We start from the raw sequence: 20,526 nt of genomic DNA, 5'->3' as shown, positions 1-20,526 counted from the left end.
GAAGGGTAAAATGACTGCACTAATGGGGAAATCAATGTGTATAAGTAATAGTATATGTTTGATTTTGTTATATAACTTTAAGAGTTTTCCCCTGTGGTTGAAGATAGCAGGTTAATGGTTCCCATAATTTGTCAGTTGTGGAGGACCATCTGGACAACCCTTCTGGAAAGAAAAACAGTTATCACTATTTTGGTTAAACCTGGCCCTGTTTCCCTGTATTGATATGTACAGAACTGGCTAGGACTTTTCCTTATCTCTTCAACAGACTTTAAACAATGTAAATTGGTCCAGCTGAGGTGCTGTTCTGTAATCTTTGAAGCAAGGTGACAGGTTAATGTCTCCCTACCACTGTAGCTCCCAAATAAAAGGTGTCAGCCTAGGTAGGATGGAGAGCTGGTGATCCACACTGTCATCTGGGATCAACCTCAAGATAAAAGGCTATGACTTCCCAGGGCATAAAAGTTTACATATCAGAGCTGAAGCACTAACCCCACAACATTAGATACCACCTAAATTATGTCATGTAGATTATTCTTTCTGCAGATCGTTCTCTCTGCATGTTGCACAGGTGATTTCAGGCCTCCTACCTAGCCCAGCTCACAGCACTCACATACTTTCCACCATTCTCAGTCACTCATCCTCAAGCCACTGCCTTCTTCACAAATTAATAAAACCTGGGTTTGGCCCTGGTTTGAGGACTTTTGTTCTGGTTAACCATCACCATAGCTGGACTTCAGACTCCTTTGCCCTGCACAACTACAAATATGCCTTGATGTCTTCATTCTCACCGTGGGTTGCAGTGGAAGTGGTAGACTGGAATTAACTCACTAGAATTCCAATAACTTTTCATGGGATTACAAATATAAGCTCCCAGACCAAGATGAGGACTAGGAAACTATTGTTGTCCTTGAAACTATTGTTATTACTAACTGTACTACCTTAGCCAGCATTTTATACATGTTATATTTAGTTCTTCTCCCCTGTAGGATAGTGCTGTGATTGTATGGGGTCATAATCACCACCACAACCCAGTTCCAAAGGATTGGGTGCTGAGCCATAGTAACTTTACATCTTTTACAAATTGGGAAGATACGTCCTTGTGATAGCTATAAAAAACCTCCTACATCTCCAGGACATCCCTGAAGAACACACATTTCCTAGGGAAGACTCAGTACTATTGATAAAGCTATCTATCATAATAAATCAGCAAGCATCAACACAGAAAAAAAAACTAAAATAAAAAAGAGAAAAGGACAAGATGCAGAAGCAAAATGCAACCCCAGATCCCCAGCCCACCCAGGAGTACAATGAGATAGATGAAATTAGACTTGAACAGTGAAACTTTCTGAAATGATAGCAACAGAAGTTAAAAAACAAATGGAAAAAGCTATAGAGAAAATAATCTCTCAAGTACAAAAAGAAGTGATGGTTAAAATCAAAGATGTTAGAGTAGACATACACAAAAAAAAGAGATGAACTTATGAAATGATGTAAACAAAAAATGCCCAACGTAATTAGGAAATGAAATCCACAAAACAGATGCAAACAGAAATTCAAGAGATTAAAACCTCCACTGAAGTTATATGCAGCATATTAAGGGAAGGAGAGGGTACAATGTCAGATCTTGGAGACAGAATTGCTGCTACTGATTGTGAAAAGAACAATATCTTAAAACTAGAGAGACCATGAAAAATCAATCAACAGTTAAAATAGGAAGCAAAGACGAATAACGTAAGAATGATTAGTGTCTATCAGAAAGCTAGAGACCATGCAAATACCATACAGAAACTCTTTGCATAAAACTTCCTAAGTGAACAAAGAGTTTGACATACAACTCAATGAAGCATACAGAACTCCAAACAGCCATAACCAAAATAAAACTATGCCAAGGCATATAATAATCAAGATTCCAGAAATTCAGCAGATAAGCAGAATAGTAAAAACTGTTAGGGAAAAGAAACAAATCAACAATAAAGGAAAGCCCATTAGAATCATGAAAGGTTTCTCAATACAAACCCTACAGTCAAGAAGGGCTTGGAGTAAAGCATTTCAAGTCCTGAAAGAAAACAACTTCCAACCCAGATTGATGTACCCTGCAAAACTATCTTTCAAACTTAATGGAGAAATAAGATACTTCCATGACAAAGAACAACTGAAGTAATTCAAGACCACCAAAGCAACCCTACAAAGAGTACTGAAAGATATTCCAGAAAGAGAAAATAATGACCACAATTTCAAGAACAACAAAAAGTAACAGCCAGGTGGGGCAAGCAATTGCAGAGAGGGAAAAAGTGTGGAATCAAGAGCAAGAAAATATCAAGACAATGATAAACCAATACATACCAATTATGAATGTACCAGCTATGAATGTAAAAGGCTCCCATTTACCAATCAAAATAAACAGACTGGTAGAATGGACGAAGAAACAAGATCCAACAACATGTCAAATACAAGAAACACATTTAACTCAAAAAGATATTCATAGACTGAAAGTCAAAGGGTGATAAACAATCCTCCATACAACAGAACTACAGAAAATATTCCTATCCTGTCCAGCGCTGCCCTTGAAGTTCCCAGAGGGAAGGATGGTGGGAGAATAGAGAAGTAAATATATGAATCCGCATACAGAAAGTTGAGGCCAGGAGAAACCCTCTCTCCAGATGGGAGGAAAGGAACTGCTCAACCACTGCAGTGCATTTATTTATATATTAGACAGGTTGATGTCATGTGACACCTTTCTGCCAAGCACTTTTTCCATGGCCACCTTGGGGTGTCTTCTATTCTCAGAGCTGGAGCACCTTGTTCATGTGGCTTGCCTTAGGTGCTCTTTGTTCTCAGAAACAGCCTTCCTTGAACCCTGAACATGTGTTTGGTCTCCAGCTTCAGCCACTCCCCACAAATTCCCAAAATTCATTTGGAACTAGAGGAGACATGGAATAGCAAAAACAATACTGCACAACAAATTCAAGGCATGAGGCATCACAATCCTTGACTGGAAATTATACTACAAAGCTACTGTGATAAAATCAGCATGGTACCAGCAATAAAACATAACCGAAGATCAGTGGAAAAAATAAGAACATGTACATGCAAACACAACTACAAATACACTCAACTACCTTATTCTTGACAAAGGGGCCAAACATGTCCACTGAAAAAAAAGATAACTTCTTCAAAAAATTGTGCGGCATAAACTGGTTTTAGTCCTGTACATGCTGAAAAGTAAAATTAGACCCATATCCATCACCTTCACTAAACTACAGTCAAAATGGATCAAATATCTAAATATTAAAAAGGAAACACTGAATCTAATGGAAAACAAAGTAGGTAGAAATCTTGAAGACATAGATGTAGACAGAGACTTCATGAACAAAACCAAACTGCACAGGAAATATTTCAAAGAATCAACAACTGGGATCTCATCTCATTAAAAAGCTTTTGCACATCAAAAGAAATCACCAACAGAGTGAAAAGACAACCCACGAATTGGGAAAGTATGTTAGCCAACCGTCTTTCAGACAAAGGACTTATATGTAGAACACATAAAGAAATGAAGCTCTGCCTTCCGGGCACCCGTGGCAGAGAGAAGGTCCTCACCGCAGAAGCCCCAGGGACTGCTCCGGCGGGGGGGGGGGTGCATGTGGCCCCTTCCTGTGCCCACCCTCCCCAGAGTGAGCAAGTCCTCCAAAATCTGCTGGTCCCATGGTTCGAGTCCATGCTTTACTTTCACTGCCATGGTTCCCAGCTGAAACTTGTGGAGAGAGCCAGGTATTTCCCATTTAATTCCTGGGGGCAGAGCAGGCTACTCAGGACCCCGCTGCCATTACAGGCTGAGTCTCTGCCCTCCAGGCACCCGCAGCAGACAGGAGGTCCTCACTCAGAAGTCCCAGGGACTTCTCTAGCTGGGGGGAGTGTGTGTGGCCCCTCCCTGTGAACGCCCTGCGCCGAGTCAGCAAGTGCTCCAAGAGCTGCTGGTCCAGCAGTTCGAGTTCCTGCTTTACTTTCACCCAGACCCCCTAGGGGGTCGCAGGCATGAGTAGTCTGTGATTGCTGCCTGTCCGGCCTGCATCTGGTTGCTGTATATGTCCTAAACTGACTGGAGACACAGAATCAGGTGGTTCACAAACTGTCGACCCGGCAGTTTGAGTCTGGGTTTTGCCTGTACCCTGAACTGCCTGAGGACATAGGTCGACTGGACCAGGAATGTCACACCAGTGCAACCTGAGTCTGGGCTGTGCACGTGCCCTGAACTGTAAGGGGAGGCTGGATAGGATGGTCTGCCAGCAGCTGATACCAATGCCTGCATCTGAGACCTGGGATAACTAGATACAAATCAACAACTGCCAGAAAACCTGAGACTAAGTAGTGCTTCTCAGGGGTCACTGAGGGGCAAACATGACCAATAGGAAAACTAGGGACACTAGTGTCTTTTGCTATGTAGCCACTGAACAGGGAAACTGAGCTTTCTGCATCTGGTAGCAAACACAACAAAATGAAGGACTAAGACACAATCCCAGAACTCCACCCCACTCAGAACAAGTAGAGACATTGACATAGGAGAATTTGGTAAACACATACCTGAAATAGCTGAAATGATTGCAATGGAAGTAAAGAAACAACTCCATAACGCCATAGAAGGGATGAGATAAGAAATAATCTCTCAGGCAAAAAAAGAAATGACAATAATAATGAAGGAACTGCTCAAAAAGTCTGAGGAGGAAACATATAAGAAAATAGAAGAATAAAGGCATTAAACAGAAGCATTAAATGAAAAATATAGAAAGGACTTAGAATGCACAAACCAGATTCAAAGAGACTTCCAGGAAAACAAAGCTGCCATTGAAAGCTACCAAAATCGCTTGAATGAAGCTGAAGATAGAATCTCAGGCTTTGAAGACAGCATGGCAGCTAGCAACTGTGAAAGAAAGGATCTTGTAAAATCAACAAGGATCCAGGAAATGTCAATTCAACAGCTGATTAGTGTCTATCAGAAAGCTAGAGACCATGCAAATACCATACAGAAACTCTTTGCATAAAACTTCCTAAGTGAACAAAGAGTTTGACATACAACTCAATGAAGCATATAGAACTCCAAACAACCACAACCAAAATAAAACTACACCCAGACATATAATAGTCAAGTTCCCAGATCTCCAGCAAAAGAACAGAATATTAAAAGCTGCTTGAGAAAAGGAACAAATTACCTATAAAGGAAAGCCCATCAGAATCATGGCAAACTTCTCAGCACAAACTATCCAATTGAGAACAGCTTGGAGCGAAGTATTACAGGTCCTGAGACAGAACAGCTTCCAACCAAGACTGAGGTACCCTGCCAAACTATCCCTCAAATTCAACAGAGAAATAAAATTTTTTCATGACAAAGAACAACTGAAGAACTTCATGAGTGCCAAGCCAGCATTATGAAGAGTACTACAAGATATTCTAGACAGAGAAAAATCTGACCGCAATTTCAAGAACAACAGTAGAAATGAAACATCAAGAACAGCAAGCAAGTAAACAGAATCCAGGAAATCCTGGATATACATATATATTTTGCTTTTCCCCTTTTTTTCTTTCCCCTTTCACTATCAGTTTGTCTATTCTTTTACAGTTTTTTCTGAGTTAACATCTGTTGTACATTTCAGATCCTATTTTCTTTTTCAACTTCTCACACTACTGAGGCATTATAATGTTTACACATACATATGGGTCTGACTGATTTCTCTTATAGGTCTGACTGATTTCACTGATTTCACTTATGGGTCTCCAGTTGCATCCATTTACCTATAAAAGTCTACAGTTTGTACTTTATTACTGAGTAGTAATTCATTATATTAAAAAAAATCACATCTTTTTATCTATTCCTCTGTTTATGGACATCTAAATTATTTCTAAAATTTAGTTATTACTAATTGTGCTGCTATAAACATAGATATGCAGATATCACTGTAGTAGGATGTTTTCAATTCTTCCGGAAAGATATGCACAGAGGGAATAGCTGGTATGAATGGGATCTCTAATCCCAGTTTCTTAAGGAATCTCAACGCTGATTTCCAAAGTGGTTGTACCAGTCTACATTTCCGCAAGCAGTGGAGAAGAGTTCTTTTTTCCCCATGGCCCCTTCAGCCATTTGATTTTTTGATGACAGCCATTTTTTCTGGGATGAGATGGAATCTCAGTGTTGTTTTCATTTGCACCTCTTGAATGTTTAATGATGTTGAACTTTTCCATGTATTTATTTACAATTTGTATTTCTTTATCTGAGAAATGCGTATTCTTTTCAGGTGCCCATTTTTTTATTGTGTCTTTGAATTTGAGGAGTCTGATTTATTTTTAATTTTTTTGTATATTCTAAATATAAATCCCTTGTCTGTGGGATAACTGGCTACAATTTTTTTACATTAGGTGGGTATGTCTTTTCACTCTCTTGGAAAATTCTTTTGTTGTACAAAAGCTTTTTAATATGGTGAGATTTCATTTGTTGATTCTTTGTAATACTTCCTTTTCAGTATGGGTTTTATTTATGAAGTCTCTGCCTACACCTATGTCTTCAAGATTTCCCCTTATTTTCACTTGAATAAATTTAGTGGTTCTATTTTAATATTTGGGTCTTCGATCCATTTTGACTTTAGTGCATGGTGATAAATATGGGTATAGTTTTAGTTTGTGGCATATGGACAGCCAAGACTATCTTTCTCCCAGTGAGCATGTTTGGCTCCTTTTTCAAAGTAAGGTACCTGAGTGTATTTGGGAATGCACCTACATCTTCTATTCTGACCCACTGATCCTCAGGTGTGTTTTTTTTCCAATACCATGTTGATTTTTTAACAGCAGCTATGTAGTATAATTTCAGATCTGAGATTATGATGCCCCCTGACTTGCCTGTGTTGCTCAGAATTGCTTTTGGTATTCTAGGTCTTTTATGGTTTCACATGAATTTTAGCAATGTTTTCTCTAGAACTGTGAAATATGTTAATGATATTTTGATTGGGATTGCATTAAATTTGTATAATAGTTTTGGAAGTATGGCCATGTTCGCTATGTTGGTTTTTCCTATCCAAGAGCAAGCAATATTGTTCCATTTTCTGATATTTCCCTTCAATCTCCTTTTGCATCTTATTGTAATTTTCGTTGTATACATCTTTTACATCCTTTGTTACTTGATTCATAAATATTTCATTTTTTAGTATGTTATCATAAATGGTGTGCATTCCCTAATTTCTCTCTCTGTGAATTTTTGCTTTTGTGCAGGAATGGTATTAACTTTTGATTGTTGGCTTTTTTTTTTTTTTTCTCTGGTACCGGGAACCGAACTCATGACCTTGCACTTGCCAGGCAGGCGCTTTTGCCGCTGAGCTAAATCCCCAGCCCCTGATTGTTGGCTTTGTATCCTGCTAAATTACTGAATCTGGACATTAAATCTACAAGCTTTTGGTGGAGTTTTTGGAGTCTTCTATGTGGACTATCATGTTATCTGCAACTAATAATAATTTCACTTCTTCCTTTCCTATCTTTATTCCTTTTGTTTTTCCTCTTGACTAATAGCTCTGGCTAATGTTTCCAGAAATCTTCCATTCTTACATCTGGTAATCTAAGCAACGTGGTTGAAGCTAGTAATATGTAATATAACAACCACTGTTAATTTGTATTATTTTGTCTTAAAACCCTGTATCACTTTAAATATTCTTGCTCTGGTTTGTTTATATTTGTGATGCTGGTATGCTGCTATTGTTCTTTTTTTTGTTTTTTTCATTTACTACTCTCTTTAAAATAAAATTTAAAAAAAAGAAGAGATAGTGGACATTCTTATCTTGTTCCTGATTTTAGAGTGAAAGCTTTCAGTTTCTGGCCATTTAATATGATATTAGCTGTTGATTTGTAATAGATGGCTTTTATAAGACTGAGGTAGAGACTATCTATTCCAGCTTTCTGTAGGATTTTATCAGAGATGGATGTTGGACTTTTTCAAATGCTTTTTCTGCATCTATTGAGATGATCATGTGATTTTTGTCTCACTCTGTTAAGGTGGTGTGTTACATTTATTCATTTTCATATGTTGAAGCATCCTTGCATCCCTGGTATGAAACCTATTTTATCATGTTGTGTAATCTTCTTGATAGTTTGTTGCATTGTTTTTACCAGTATCTAATTGAGGATTCTTGCATCAGTGTTCATTAAAGAGACTGGTCTGTAGTTTTCTTTCTTGGTTTGGTTCTTCTCTACTTTTGGAACCAGGGTAGCATTTGCTTCCAGGAATAATTTTGGAAGTATTGCTTCCCTTTCAATTTCTTTAAAGTGTTTCAGGATTAGTGTCATTAGTTCTTCTCTAAATTTCTTGTAGAATTCAGCAGTGAATCTGTCAGTGTCTGGACTTTTCTTTGTTGGTAATTTTTAATTACATTTTCGCTTTCATTGGCCGATATTTGCTTATTTAGAATTTCTATATCTTCTGGATTTATAGCTGGCAATTTAATTGTGTCTAGGAACCTGTCCATTTCTTCTTGGCTTTCCATCTTATTCTAATATACATTATCATCGGAGGAACTGATGATCTGGATTTCTGTGGGTCCGTTGTAATTTTCCTCTTTTCATCCCTACTTTCTTTCTTGTTTTTTTTTTTGTTTTTTTTTTGTTTTGTTTTGTTTTTTGGTTTTTGGGGGTTTTTTGGTACTAGGAGTCAAACTCAGGACCTTGCACTTGCTAAGCAGGTGCTTGTGCCACTGAGCTATATCTTCAGCCATCCCTAATTTCTTGCATTTGTGTTCTTCCTTCTTTTTGATGAGGTTGGCTAAAGGTTTATCAATTTTATTTATTCTTTCAAAGAACCAACTCTTTGATTCATTTATTTTTTGTAGTGTTTTCTTCATGTCAATTGCATTACTTTCTGCCCTGATCCTTATAATCTCCTCCCTTTTTTGAGCTTTGAGCTTGACTGGTTCTTCATTTCAAAAAGTATGAGGTGCAACATTAAGCTGTCTATTTGTCTTATTCTGTTTTCCTCATGTGTGAGTTCACCGCTATAAATTTCTTTCTAAGGACTTCTTTCAGTGCATCCCACAGATTCTGGTAAGTTGTATTTACATTTTTGTTTGTGTGTAGGTTTTTTTTTAATTTCTTCTATGACCCATTGGCTGTTCAGGAGGTTGTAATTTAATTTCTAAGCATTTATGGAGATTTTGTGATTTCCTTTTGTCATTAATTTCCAATTTCATAGCACTATGGTCAGATATGCATGGGATAATTTCAATTATTTTTGTATTTAGTTAAGTATGCTATATGGGCCAGAATGTGGTCTATTTCAGAGAATGTCCCATGTGAAGCTGAGAAGAATGTGTATTTTAATGCTCTGGGGTGGAACACTCTGTAAACATCTACTAAGTCCATTTGTTCAAAGATCTGGTTCAGATCTATTATTTCTTTGCTGGTTTTTTGTCCAGTTGACCTATCTCTCCGTATCAATGGAGTGTTAAGGTCCCCCATTAAAATAGTGTTATTAGTTCTTTGGTTTTTCATGTCTATTAAGATTTGTCTTATTTAGTTTGGTGCTTCCATGCAGCTAATATGCTGCATACATGTTTATGATTGCTATCTTTTCCTCTCGCAGTTTTCCCCCTCAGGTATGTAGTCACCTTATTTAACTCTTTTGATTGTTTTCAGTTTGAAGTTCACATTGTCTGCAAACAAAATAGTGACCCTGCTTTTTTCTGGGTTCCTGTTGCATGGAGAATTGTTTTCCATCCTTTGACTTTCAGTCTATGGATTTCTTTTTGAGTAAAATGTGTTTCCTGTGTACAGCATTTTTTGGGACTTTGTTTCTTGACCTACTCTGCCAGTCTGTTTCTTTTGACTGGTGAATTGAGGCCATTTACACTAATGGTTATAAGTAATATGTGTTGGCTTATCTTTGTCATGCTATTTACTTGTTGTTGGTTTCTTACTTTTTCTCTCATTTAATTGCTTGCTCTGCTGGAGGGTTCTTCTATTGTTGTTCTTGAAATTGTGGTCCTTTTTATCTCTGTCTAGAATATCTTTTAGTACTCTTTGTAAGGTTGGTTTAGCACTCATGAAGTTCATCAGTTGTTCTTTGTTGTGGAAATGTTTTATTTCTCCTTTACCTTTGAAGGATAGTTTGGCAGGACACATCAGTCTTGGTTGGAAGCTCTTTTGTCTCAGGACCTGTAATACTTCACTCCAAGCTTTTCTGGAATGATGGCTTGTGTTAAAAAATCTGCTGTGATTCTGATAGACTTTCCTTTATAGGTGACCTATTTCTTTTGTCTAACAGATTTTAATAGTCTGTTTTTTTGCTGTATGTCTGGGATCTTGATTATTATATGTCTTGGTGTAGTTTTATGTTGGTTATGACTGGTTGGAGTTCTATGTGCCTCACTTACCTGTACATCAAATTTATTTTTCATGCTTGGGAAATTTTCTGCTTACTTCTGCAAATATTCTTTCATGTTATTTGTGTTGCCTCCTGCTGTTTCGTTGACACCTATTAGTCTTTTTTTATTTTTAAAGATAAAGAATGAAACACATTAACAAACAGACATAAACAAAACAACACCCAAGAAATAGAAACAATGCAGAGTTTCAGACAAGGTGATAGGAAATTAACAATAGTTGTTGTATTACATATTGTTATCTTCAAATTGTTTACTCAGTAAAACAAATATAGGGATGTAAGATTAAACAATTAACATTAACTGTTCCTTTCAATAAAGCAATAGAAGTTGGTAGTACGGCTCTCTCAGTTATCCTGTGACACCTATTAGTCTTACATTATTTCTCTTTGCCTCGTCTTACAGCTGTTGAATTGATTTTTCCTGGCTCCTTGTTAATTTTAAGAGATCCTTTCTTTCATGATCATTAGCTGCCATGCTGTCTTCCAGATCTGAAACTCTATCTTTGGCTTCACTCAAGTGGTTTTGCCAGTTTTCAGTGGAAGTTTTGATTTCCCGGATATCTCTTTGAATCTGTTTCATGCATTCTAGATCTTTCTTATATTGCTCATTTAATGTTTTCATCAGTTTCCTATGTTCATCTATTTTTTAGATATATCTTCTTTAGATGTGTTGAGCAATTCTTTCATCATTGTTGTCATTTCATTTTTTTATCTGAGAGATTATTTTTGATCTGATTTCTTCTATGGCCTGCTGGAGTTTTTTCTGTACTTCCATTGCAATCATTTCAGCAATTTCAGGTGTGTGATTACCAACTTCTCTTTTTTTTTTTTTTTTTTTTTTTTTCTCTGGTACCGGGAACCAAACTCACGACCTTGCGCTTGCCAGGCAGGCGCTTTGCCGCTGAGCTAAATCCCCAGCCCCACCAACTTCTCTTATGTTGATGTCTCCTGGACTTGTTCTAAGTGAGGTGGACTTCTGAGATTGCATTTTGGTCCTTCATCTTGTCATTTTTGATACTAGAGACAGAGCACCCAATCTCACTATTCCCCAGCAGCTCACCAAAGGCTGCTAGTGTCCCTGGTTTAACTGGTGGTCAGACTTGCCCCTTAGTGGCCCCTGAGATGGGTTGCTCAGTCCAGAGTCACCAGGCAGTTGGTGGAGTGTACCTAGCTCTCCCAGGTCTTAGACAAGATCCATAGTGCTAGCAATTGACGAACTGCCTGATCCAGTGTCCCCAGGCAACTCAAGGCATGCTCAGGACCCAGATTTAGACTCACTGGAGGCTTGATCATGGATCACATGGTCTTGTGTCCCCAGGAAGCTCAGGGTATGGGCAAAGCCTGGACATGAACCATGGTGTCAGCAGTTCATAAACCCCAGGCAGTTCAAGGCATGTGTGGGGTGGGCCCAGACATAAATCATGGTGTTAGTGGTTCATGGGCCATCTGGAACAGTGTCTCTGGGCAGCTCAGGGTGCATAGAAGGCTTAGGTGCAGACTGTAACGGCAGTTGGATCACAGACTCCCTACTCTATTGTCCATGGGAAGTTGAGGGGTGTACCTGGCTCTCTTGGTGCTCAGCTGCAAACTACAAGGTCAACAAATCATGGACTGCCTGATGCAGTGTTGCTAGGTGGCTCAGGGTGTACATGGGTCCCAGACAGTCCCAGTGGGCTGCACTCCTGAGTTTTTTGTCTTTTTTTGAGACATGGTCCAACTATGCAGTTCAGGCTGGCCTTGAACTCACTTTGTAGTCCAGGCTGATCTCGAACTTGCAATAGTCCTCCTGTCTCAGCCTCCCAAGTGCTAGAATTACAGGTGTATGCCACCACATCCAGCTTGGGGGCCTGATTATTTTTAATTCTTTATGTGTTCTAGATGGAAGTCCTTTGTCCAAAGGATATTTGGTTGAAATTTTTTCCCAATGGATGAGTTGGGTTTTTTTTTAACCCTATTGGTAATTTCTTTTTTTTTTTTTTTTGGTTTTTCTCCGGTACCGGGAACCGAACTCACGACCTTGCGCTTGCCAGGCAGGTGCTTTTGCCGCTGAGCTAAATCCCCAGCCCCGGTAATTTCTTTTGATGTGCAAAATTTTTCAATAACTTGAGATCACAGTTGTTGATTCTCTTAAGTATTTCCTGTGCAATGTGGTTTTTGTTCATGAACTCTTTGCCTACCCCATGCCTTCAAATTTCTATCTACTTTCTCTTCCAGTAGATTTACTGTGTCTCTTTTAATATTTAAATATTTGATCCATTTTGACTTTAATGTAGTGTGTGGTGATAGAAATGGGTCTTATTTTAGTTTTCAGCATGTGGAAAGCCAGTTTTTCCAGCACCATTTACTAAAAAAGCTATCTTTCTTTCAGTGAACATGTTTGAGCTCTTTGTCAAACATAAGGTGGCTGACTGTGTTTGTAGCTGTGTCTGCAACTTCTAATTTGTTCCATTGATCCTCAGGTCTGTTTCTTTGCCAGTACTATGCTGATTTTATCACAGTAGATTTGTAGTATAACTTCAAGTCAGGGATTGTGATGCCTCTACCTTTCCTTTTTTGTTCAGGATTGCTTTTGCTATCTGGGTCTCTTCTGGTTCCAGATGAATTTTAGGAATGTTTTTTCCAGATCCGTGAGGTATACTAATGGTATTTTGATTTGGATTGTATTGAATCTGAACAACAATTTTGGGGTATTGCTAATTTCACAATGTTGGTTCTTCCTATCCATGAGCAAGGAATATCTTTCCATTTTCTAAAATCCTCTTTGATCTCCTTTTTCAGTATACTGTAATTTTTATTATATAGAACTTTTACTTCTTTGTTAGATTGATTCCTAAGTATTTCATTTTTTGGTATGCTATTGTGTAATATGTGGTTTCCCTAATTTCTCTCAATGTGGTTGTTTGTGTACAGGAATGCTACTGATTTTTGACTATTGACTTTGTATCCAGTTATGCTATTGAATTTGATTATTAAATCTATAAGCCTTTTGGTGCAATTTTTAAGGGTTTCTATGTAGAGTATCATGTCATCTGTGAACAATGATGATTTCACTTCTTTTCCCATCCTTATTCCTTTTATTTCTCTCATGTTTAATTGCTATGGCTAATGTTTCCAGAACTATATTGAATAAAAGTGGTGACAGTGGACATCCTTGTCTTGCTCCTGATTTTGAATTGAAAGCTCTCAATTTTTGTCTATTTAATATGATATTGGCTGTCAGTTTGTGATAGATGACCTTTATTAGAGTGAGGTAAAGACCATCGATTCCTATTTTCTGTAGGATTTTTATCATGAGTAACGTTAGACTTTATCAAAAGCTTTTTCTGCATCTACTGAGATGATCATGTGATTTTTGTCTTTGGCTGTGTTGATATGGTGTATTACATTAATTGATTTGCATATATTGAACCATGCCTGCATTCCTGGGATGAATCCCACTTGGTCATGATGTATAATATTCTAGATGATTTGCTGCATTCTGTTTGATAGTGTTCTATTGAGAGTCTTTGAATTTACGTTTATTAGGGAGATTTGCCTGTAGTCCTTTTTTTTGGTTGGTTCTATTTCTGGTTTCGGTATCCGTAAAACTTGCCTCCAGGAATAAGTTAGGGAAAACTCCTTCACTTTCAATTCATTAGAGTTTGAGAAGAATTGGCATTAAATCTTCTCTAAATTTTTTGTAGAATTCAGCTGTGAATTCATCAGGACCTGGGCTTTCCTTTGTTGTCAAGATTTTTATTACATTTTAAATTTCATTGGCTGATGTTCAGGTATTCAAGATTTTTATATCTTCTGGATTCAGCTTTGGTAATTCGTATGTATTTAGGAATCTGTCCATTTCCTCTGTGTTTTCCATCCTATGAGAGTAAAAATTTTCAAAGTGGATATTGATGATCTAAATTTCTACAGGATCTGTAGTGATTTCATCCTTTTCATTCCTTACTGCAAGGATTTGAGTTTTTCTTCCCTTTTTTTGATAATGTTGGCTAAGAGTTTATCAGTTTTATTTATTCTTTCAAAGAACCAACTCTTTGATTCATTAATTCTTTGTATTGTTTTTTTAGTCACCATTGCAATAATTTCTGCTCTGATCTTTATAATTTTCTCCCTCCTTTGGGCTTCACTTCCTCTTGTTTTTCTAGAAGCTTGATTTGTGCTCATTCTGTTTTAATGATCTTAGTTACTTTTTTCATGATTGAGACAAAATACCTAACACTCAAAACTAAAGGAGGAAAGTTTTACATCAGCTCTGAGTTTGTAGAGGTTTTAGTTCAGAGTTGATTGCCCCAAGGAAGGGTGAGATGGAAGAGTAGTACTGCAGAGTAGAAATAGTCCATAGTAAATAGGCAGCTGACAGAAAAGCAGCAAGCAGCAGCAGTGAAGAAGAAGCCTTCTTTCTCTCCCTTTATTTTCTATCCAGTACTTTGGTATTATCACTCAGAACTATGCTAGGTCCAATCAGTAGGCTAATCTACATTCCCTTAATCACAGCATCACACCCTTGATCTCAGCATTACCCCTCAATCTAAGCATCATACATTCTAGATACAACCACCTCTGAAAAACCCCACCTGTGCCCACATGAGGATTTGGGGAGGGATCTAGATTTGAGAAATAACAGTATCTTTTTAGTTAGATTCTCTCTTTCAGTGATTGTTAGCTGGTTTATTTTTCTAGAGATAGTGTTCACCACTGAAGCTATTTTATTTAAATGGTTTGGTCACTAATAGTTTTTTGTGAGGAGGAAATTACTAGTGATTAAAGCAGCATCCACAAATCTGACTATATATCATTTATAAGTGTTATGGAGTGATCAAACATAGGTAAATACAGGAAAAGTCACATCTGAGAGATTCAGAGAAGATCAATTTAAAACACAGGTAATTAGAAGAAGGAGAAGGACATACTGTCTTAGTTACTTCTCTCTCATTGCTGAGACAACATACCTGACACCCAAGTTACAGAGAGAAAGGTTTATTTAGCTCATAGTTTGTACAAATTTCAGTACATGATTGGCTATCTCCAAGGTGGAGTGGCACATGGCAGAGTGGCAACAGTTCATGGTGTAAGAAGACAGCAAGATCAACCACAAAATCTTAACCACACCTGACTCTCCTGGTGGCCATTGTAAGCCTATCTTCTAAATTCATTAAGTTCATATATATTTGTATATGTTGCATTAAATTTGTTTCTCTAGTAAGCACTAACTGATACAGGTTTTTGTACCAGTCCTGGCTTTATAGAAGCAGAATTGTAAAGATGAAATTCTTTAATGGCTTTAGTGGTTCCTGGAATTGGCTGAACACTCAGTTCAGCTGAGTGTTACAAGTTGACCATTAGTTAATCCACCACAGCTGGATTAATATAATATAATAAATAAATATAATAAATATAATAAATAAATATAATAATATATGATATAATAAATATATAATAATATAATATAATAATTATATAATAATATATTGTATAATAAATATATAAATATATAATAATATAATAAGTAAATATAATTTGCCACACTGGGATGATCCAGGAAATGTACACTTCACTAACACCTTGAGAAACAGCTTTGTCAGATAGCCTGCTCCTGAAAGTGGGTCACCAGCTGCATGTTACCAGATTTTGGGATGCCTCTCCTTCTGGAGTTAGATTCCAGATTCTTCTCATCTCAGGCAAAGAATTAGATGGGACTAGCCAAAAACAGTGCCAAATATTTATCTGAAAAGCTAAGGGTGAAGGGGTATGGGAGAAACCAGCTCTGCAGAGCAAACTTTGGAAGAACAAGAGAAAAGAAGATAAAAGAAAAAATAAAAGTACATGCTGTGTCTGGGACATGCAGTGTTCCAGAATGCATAGATAGAATGAAATATAGATAGAATAGATATCCTTAGTACTTGGCAGAATCCTCACATGTGTTCCTTAACCTTTAGTGTGATGGCTATTATAGTTGGTAAGGCCAAACGGAAGCCATTAGAGTTGAGTTTACCTGTTAAAACAGTAAACCAGAAGCAATACTGTATCCCTGGAGGGATTGCAAAGATTAGTGACACTATCAAGGACTTAAAGGATGTAAGGGTGGTGGTTCCCATCACACCTTTATTTCATTCTCCCATTTAGACTGTGCAGAAGATAGATGGGTCTTACAGAAATATAGTAGATTACTCTAAACTGAATCAAGTGGTGACTCCCATTGCAGCTGTTGTACTGGCATCCTTGCTTGAGCAGATTAACACATCTCCTGATATTTGGTATGCATCTATTGATTTGGCAATGCCTTCTTCTTCATACCTACCTATAAGGCCCATCAGAAACTATACAAAATGCATGGCATTTATAGGAGGTTAGAAAGTACTGTCGATATATGTACCTGACAAAACCATGTACACGTAATACATATGAAATTCTTACAGAGATGAGAAATAAAAGTGAATTCTAAACATGAATATTTAATAGAATATGATAGATAAAAGGATAATAAATACACAAAACATCTTTATCATTTTTATCACCTTAAAAACACTGAAAAACCTCTTCTGGCCCACTGGAATAGCTAACAATGAGATGAATAATAATACTGTTACAGCAAAAATTCAGGCTGTATTCCACAAGAAACCAAAGAGAACAGACAAAGTTTTAATTTAGACCGGTCACCTCTCATCCTGACTTCCAAGATAGGGAAGTGGGCATGGACCTGCCTTTGTTCCCAGCTTATATACATTTTTGGTTTCCATGGTAACAGATTGGAATGTTGTAGCCCTGGCCACATATTGTTTTCCTTGTGCCATGTGACCAGGTCAGGCTCCAGTCATGAGCCCAACCACAATGATATATACTTTCTGTACTCTGTTCTATATGTCCCCCTTTAGATAACCATACATTTCCTTTATGGTTATAGTGTTTATCTAGGGCCAGGGAGAGGATGAAACAACCCAGACAGGGTCATAGGTGGTTATTTTGGCCCTGGTGTTCTTTGTCTTTGGAGAAGCATTCCAGGGCTAAGTCAGGACTGCAAAGTTAACTCTTTATAACCCTCCAGGATGTTTCTCAAGACACGTTTTGAGGCTTGCATTAAGACTAGAATTATTCTACCTTAAAATGATATGCTAAGAGTCATCGTCCCCTATAATACCAACAGATAAAAATGTAGAATAATTGAAAACCTTCCTACTCCTGATAAAATATAAAGTACAATAATAACTCTAGTTCCTTGGAGCATGGCTACAGAGACCTCTGAATGGATGTATGGATGCCTGAGCATTTTGGTGGAAATCCTAGGGAACCAATGCCTTAAATTGCCTGTCTAGAGCAGGGCACTAAGAGGCTTTCTGCTCAAATGAAATCTTTTGTGTTTTGAACCTTAGAGCCTGTGATTTTGGGGGTCTCAATGATACCTGTAATGCCTTCATGCCATGTTTTGTACTGTCCTGATGGAAAATGTCTGGCTTCTTTTAATATTAATCTTTTTAGTTCCATGCTCTCTTTGCAGGCACTTCTTTTTTGGTGAAATAAAAAACTTTTCAAAGTACTCAGCCCTGCTATTTCCTCCTGGTTCTCACAATAGATATGGCTGAAAACAGCAAGTAGTACCCTAGCCATATTCTAAACATAGGGCTGCCTTGAAATTTTTTCCACCGGAATATAAATATTCCTTGTTTAACAACCTACCTGTTTAATGACTAGGCTGGACTGAAGCATGCTGTTTAGACTTACAAACCACAACTCAGTTTTATGACTTGTCTTTTTCTCTACAGTTCTGAAAATATGGTTTAATATCCTCAATGACTTTGAATATACAGTGCAGTAATGTTTGGTGTTTATACCATACAGTATTATGGTTTTATATTGTATTATACATTACAGTAATGCACATTAGAGTTATGCAAACAAAAACAAAGTCATCAAGTTGGAGTTTCCTTTGACTGTTTTTTGTTCTGAACATGTAATTAACATACTATATGCAACTCCTCATTTAGCAACCAATTCATTTAATGACCTAGTCTCAAGAGCAGAACTCAGTCATTAAAAGAAGAATGCATGTAATTGGCCTGTTGACCATAATCACAGTCTTCCTGAATGGCTCAGGACATGAGGAAAATGTAGACAAATTATCTGCTGTGCTAGGGCATAACACATATGGCCTCTAGTCCAATTATCAGTGGAGTCCTCATTTTCAACTTAAACCTTCTGATCACTGCCTTTACTGTCTGCATTTCTATCCATGTTTTGGTCTTCTGAGCTCTGAAGGGAATCTCCCATCAACCTCAGCTTATAGGTTCCTAGAGTTCTTTATCTACAATCTAACGGTTTTTCAAGGTCTTTCTGCAAACCAGCTACAAAAGCTTCACTACTACTTGGTCTGGTTTATTTACAAAAATGCCCACACCTTTATGGTCCTAATTTTTCTTGATGTGAGACTTCAGGGGACATTTTAGATGTAATCAATAGCATTTTACATATATGTACTTTAATTTAAAACACTGTGGTAAGTACTTGATGTCAGACAGTATTATTCAGGCAAAGTGCAATGCCCACATTTCTAGAACAGAAAAGCATTTATTATGGAAATTTGAGTGAAAAGGCCAATTCTTCATTTTAATAGTGTATCCAGAATAGCAACTGATTTATTTTATATTTAATATGTCATTATTTTAACCACAAATGTTTGATAGAAAACTTCGGTTGAAAGGGAAAGGGAAGATGTCTGTCCTGTTTTTAATTATTTATATAATTTATCAATAGTATATGCTTGTAATGCATATTAGTTACATTCACCTTGGGGAACTGACACATATACAGAGCATTTTGATCATTTTTACTCCTCCTTTCCTGTGCTCACTTTTGTATCTCCCACTGTCCCAGGTCCCCTTTCCACTCTCTCTCCCTGTTTCCTACCATCTCTCTTTAGTTTTCCTCATTTGGTTAGTTACTCTTGATAATTTCTTACTGGTACTGCTTAGACTAAATGATTTTAGCTATTAACAACTATTGTCTGCCTTCTTTTGTCATTTGTGCTTCATTTTAATATGCTACCTTCATCAGAAGGGGTTTTCTTACTTCTCTAATTATTTTCTCCACCTAGCAGTTCTATTTCCATCTGTAAGATGCCTTTCAAAAATTCCATTCGATAACTATTGCTTACGAAATGCTCGTTATAGGTTAGAAATTAGTGAATTTGTTCCAGAATAACTCAATACTAAAACCCTTTATCCAAAGTTCTGAGAAGTGTGAACTCTCAGTTCAAGTGCATTCATCTGTTTTACAGCATGTTTTTAGCCTCATAAACGTAAGGTTATGACTCATTCCATATTCAGCTGCATTCTTCCCCTATCATGTGTATTCTAGGGCACATTAAAACACCTAAGTTTTTCTTCAGGTAGTGAATTAAAAATAATTTCAGATTCCAAATTAGGAAACGAGAAAAATTCAGTTGGAAAGGTTTTCTTTGGTTCATCAAGAATTGAACATTGTCTGATTATTTTTTATTATATCTTACCGGGCATCCTATTGAATAACACGAGGAAAACACTGGGTGGGTCTTATGTCATTCATCTTGGAAAGATTTTCCTCCACTTTAGTATAAAAGGCACAAAACTTCCTTAATCACCAACATAGACCAGGGTTTGAAATACTATTATCTCTATTTCTCAAACATACCCATGGGCATTTAAGCAATTCTTGCTTCATAAAAACTGCACTGGATAAGCCAAGGGCATTGGCTTACAACAATGAAGTTTTTTTTATAACCCCTCCAAACTTGAAGGGAGATTTTTTTGAAGAAAAGAAAAACAAACAATAAAAACAATCGTGGAAATTTTCAAAATAACATTGTAGGAGAGTAACAATGGTTAGTACATTGCAAAGTGCTACCTTCAAAGTAGTTGCTCATATTACAAGATATAGATATGAAAAATTGATCAAACAATATAGGCATAAAACTTGAAAGAGGGATATTAAAGTACATGCTCTCTCTCTCTCTGCAGTCTGGTATCTGCATCATATGAGTTCTACCATTTATACCTTATTTCTCTTCCTAGAGCACTTTAACAGTGTATCAATATTTGCTTTCTTAAAACAACAGAAGTATGTTCCCTGGCATTACTGGAACCTAGGTATTTTAA

The sequence above is a fragment of the Chinchilla lanigera genome, unplaced genomic scaffold (genome assembly GCF_000276665.1).
Source record: "Chinchilla lanigera isolate Chin_1 unplaced genomic scaffold, ChiLan1.0 scaffold00056, whole genome shotgun sequence".
NCBI lineage: Eukaryota > Metazoa > Chordata > Mammalia > Rodentia > Chinchillidae > Chinchilla > Chinchilla lanigera.
The sequence above is the reverse complement of the archived record's forward strand: the minus strand, read 5'-3'. Positions refer to the sequence as shown.